The following is a 4673-nucleotide window of genomic DNA, read 5'->3' on the forward strand; positions in this document are numbered from 1 at the left end:
CTTCAGTTAGTAACTTCTCTGGTTATTAAATGTGCTCTAAATGCAGTGGCTCATCTTATATGTGTTCCTTAATGTCATTTCTGACTGGGTGTTTTAGTTTCCCACTTTGGCTGAGCCATGTTGAGGGTTAACTCTCATAGAACTATTTATGAAGAAAAGTCTCTGGATTTAGTAAACAGAAGGAGTTATTTCTCATTGCTGGGAGGCGTTGGGTGATTTTCATAATTCCTTTCTTCCAAATCCTTATCATTGTGATTTGTGTTTTCAAGGGATGGGGGTTCACAACAGAAATGATGTCGTGGTGGTTTGGACCGAAGGAGCCATAAATAGAAAGAATATTGCCATGTTTTCTAACAGATGCTCTCTCTGGCTCAGAGCTTGAATCTATCAAATTATTGAAAGGAGCATTCGTAACATCATGTCTCAGGGAAGAATAGAAAGAAAAAAAAGAAAAGAAAAAGAAAATCTTCAGGCTATCTTTCTGAACTATTTTGTGTCTTTAGAATTAAATAATACATTTGAATGGGCCAATGCCAATAATGGTAAAATTTAAAAGATGTGTTGAGATTTGCTTGGGCCACTGTCATATTAGTCTTCTTCCTTTCTTGAGACAACTACTTTATTCTTGAGATTGAGTCCAGATCATCAAACACTCACTTTGTTTTAATTTTAGCTACAGGCAATTCAGTTCATGTCAGCCTATATGTAACAGATGTAAACTTTGCATGTTTTGTTTTGTTTTCATTGTTTGTTTTTTTCCTTCTCAGTCTCATGGATTACCTTCATACCAGTCTACTCTTTCAGTTTTAAAGGGGGACAGGCTGATCATGACTCCCAGTCATCCTCCGAAGTAGGTGGGTCACCTTAGGGGAAAACTTTACCTGCTCAAAAATTCATCTCACATTACCAGTGAAGATTTGGGCACCTCCCCCATCATTATTTTCCTTACTCATAAGTTTAAAGCATTAAACTTTTTCAGGGTCTACTCCTCAGCAGCCCACATCATTTTGTTCATACCTGTTTCTTGACCAAATCTTAGTTCTAGTAAAACCTGTGGCTTCTGTGGCTTAAGATGTAGAATTTAATGCAAATACAGTCATGGGGTAACTGTGAATTATATTATGTATGAATGAAATAGTTCTCCATTTTCCAAACTAATTAATGCAGTGGAAAATCCTGGATGCTGTCTGTGGACATGGGATCAATTTGCTTCTATCGATCATTACTTCTACTTCAGTCTATGTCTTACTACAAATGACCTTTGAGAAAGAAAATCAGTGTCTGTAATTTATCAAATGTAAGTTCTTTTAAAACAATGAGCCAGTATAGCTAAAATTGTGGTGTGTTAATAAATGGCTCTAAAATCTCAGTGTCTTCAAATAATAAAAGCTTCTTTCTTGCTCATGCTACATGGTCATTGGAAGCAGGCAAGAAATACCTTGCTCATTACACTCAATACAGAAACAGGCTAAGTGAGAAGCCACCATTTCTGGCATTGCCAATTTCTGAGCCAAAGTAAAAAGAACTCTGCCAGGGAGCAATTAAGATGTGCTAGCCCAGAAATGACACATTTACTACTGATTGGTTAGAAGTAGTCATAGAGGGGCGCCTAGGTGGCTCAGTCAGTTAGGTATCTGACTTTGGCTCAGGTCATGATCTCACAGCTTGTGAGTTCAAACCCCGAATCGGGCTCTGTGCTGACAGCTCGGAGCCTGGAGCCTGCTTCGGATTCTGTGTCTCCCTCTCTCTCTCTGCCCCTCCCCTGCTCACACTCTGTCTCTCTCTCTCTCTCTCTCTCTCAAAAAATAAACATTAAAAGAAGAAGAAGAAGAAGAAGAAGAAGAAGAAGAAGAAGAAGAAGTCATAGACCAGGGAACAGTGGGGAAGGGAGCTGTGTGCCAATGACAGTAAATACAATTCTACATGTGTCCTAAAGGAAGAGGAACCAGAAATATTTTGATTAAAACCTTTATGATTGCCCTAGCACTCCATGACTGGCTTTCTGTAAGATTTTTGTAGACTGCTTCATTGAGCTTCAAATACATGGTTTCTTTCCAGCAACTTTGCCTGAGGGATCAGTCCTTGAGGGAAAGCTAGATGACAAATGCCTGCTGAGCCAAGGAAGGAGAGAGAAGATCATGGCATTCACCTTTCTGCCTTGGATTCTGATTAGTTAGAAAATACAGGCTCATGTTGGTATTAATGTCCTTCCTGACACTTGCACAAAAGCAATCCCGTGACTGACTCACCCCAGCATATTTTCTAATGCTGGTAGAGACAAAGCATTTAGTGGCACTGTCTCTGATACTTCCTGGGGGAAAACCAACTTTATCTGCCATTTTCCTGGCATCTTTGGACTTCTGCTTCTCTGTGAAATACTTCCACACCAGAAAATCAAAAAACTACTATAAATCATTCACTTGCCAGGTGGATCAGATTGAAAACAAGTTCTTTGCCTTCACTTTGCTCGAGGGAATTCCTTGGTCCACCCCAAGCATTCTGTTCACCTTCTCAGATTTCAAAAAGAAAATGTTAACTATAATCTCAAATTCACTGTCTATTAGGCAGAAATGTCTACCTTCACCTGGCAACATCGAACTATGCTATAGTTCAGACTCTTACCAAGGTAAAAACCTGTGCTATTTAAAGTTACCAAGAACTCAGCTAAATGTTTTCCTTTCTGACTTTCTCCCTCCCTCCCTCCCTTCCTTCCTCCCTCCCTCCCCTCTTTCCTTCCTTCCTTTCTTCTCTCTTTCTTCTTTCTCTTCCTCTTTCTTTCTTTCTTTTCTTTCTTTCTTTCTTTCTTTCTTTCTTTCTTTCTTTCTTTCTTTCCTTCTTTCTTCTTTCTTTTTTTACCAGCTCTGTTGAGCTATAACTTACATATAATAATAAACTACACATATTTAAAATACACATTTCGATGTGTTTTGACTTCTATAAACACCAGTGAAACCATCTACACAATCAGAAAAAAACGTATCATATCCATCACCCCCAAAAGTTTTCTGGTGCCCCTTTTTTACCTTTCCTGACTCTCCCTTTCTCTATACTCTTTCTTTTGTCTGACTTCTTTTACTCAGCATAATTATTTTGAGATTTATCTGTGTCATTATGTGTATTGGTGGTTGATTCTTTTTTCTTGCTGAGCTGTATTCCATTACATGGTTTATGCATTCACCTGTTGATGAACACGTGGATTGTTTCTAGTTTCTTTAATATTACTAATAGATCTTCTATGGCAATTGTATATAACCTTTGTATGAATATATGCTTTCATTTCTCTTGGGTAAATACCTCTGATTGGAATGATGGTATCACATGGTAGATATATATTTATTTTTTTAGAAAAATACAAAACTATTTTTCCAAAGTGGTTATACCATGCCATATTCTCAAAAGCACTGAATGAGAGTTCAACTATCTATACTTGGTCATCCAACACATGATATTATCAGTCTTGCCCATTTTAATACATGTTTTCTGATATTTCCATATGATTTTGGTTTGCATTTCCCTAATGACTAATGATGTTGAACATCTTTCTATATGCTTCTTTGCCACCCATACTTCAATTTTCATGAAATATCTGTTCAAATTCTTTGCCCATTTTTTATTTGAGCTTTTTGTTTTTCTTATTATTAAGACAATTGTTCCCAAAATTGTTAGTTTTGAAATGATTACAAACTATAATTAAACACCACTTTGAGGAAGTACACAAAGATGCAGTGGTCCACAACCATTTGCGAGTAATTTGTTAATCCAATGCTCCATTGTCTCCTACCGCCCCAATGTGTATTTTCTATAAGCAGGAGATTTCCTTATATAAACATAATATAACCATCATATTCAGGAAATTAACATTATATATTATTGCCATTTAACAAACACCAGTCAAGTTTTGCCAATTTTTCCAAAAAATTGTTCCAATTTTTGCCGATTGTTCACAAAGCATAAAAATCCAGTTCAGAATCACACATAGAAACTTTTTAGTTACCTTCAGTCTGCGACATTTCTTCACTATTACTTAGATTTTTGGACTTTGACACTTTTAAAGATTGCAGGTCAGTTATTTTGTAGAATGTCCTTTAATTTAGGTTTAAATTCTGGTTATATATTTTTGACAGGGATATCCAGAAGTGATGGTGAATTCTTCTCATTGGATACTATTAGTTTTTAAAGACAACTTTATTGAGGTATAATTAAAAGGCAGTTAACTGCTCATAGTATACAATTTGAAAAGATTCGACCTATATGTATACTGTTACTACAATCCAGATAATGAACACATCAATAGCTCTCCCAAAAGTAGCTTGAAGACTTTATCTCTCTCTATAGCCCTTCTCCTCCCTCCCCAAACAACAACTGATCTGCTGTCACTATAGATTAGTTTATATATTTTAGAATTTTATTTAAATTTTATTTAAATGCACTATATTTTTGTCTGGCTTCTTTCAGTTGGCATAATTATTTTGAGATGCATCCATGTTGTAGCATGTATCAATATTTATTCCTTATTTTTAAGAAGTATTCTATTGCATGGTATACCACAGTTGTTGGCACTTGTTAATGGACATTTGGGTTGTTTCCAGCTTTTGACTATTACAAATAAAGCTGCTATGAACATTCATGCACATGTCTTTGTGTGGACATATGTTTTTATTTCTCTTGGGAAA

General features: G+C 36.2%; 1 non-coding gene across 1 annotated transcript; it reads right to left on the bottom strand.

Moving 5' to 3' along the window:
• Positions 1-817: 817 nt before the first annotated feature.
• On the bottom strand, positions 818-966 carry LOC122482186. The gene has a single exon (XR_006297003.1). It is a non-coding gene; the product is annotated as a U12 minor spliceosomal RNA (small nuclear RNA).
• Between the last annotated feature and the right edge of the window lie 3707 nt (positions 967-4673).

This window comes from Prionailurus bengalensis, chromosome C1 (genome assembly GCF_016509475.1).
Source record: "Prionailurus bengalensis isolate Pbe53 chromosome C1, Fcat_Pben_1.1_paternal_pri, whole genome shotgun sequence".
NCBI classification, from domain to species: Eukaryota; Metazoa; Chordata; class Mammalia; order Carnivora; family Felidae; genus Prionailurus; species Prionailurus bengalensis.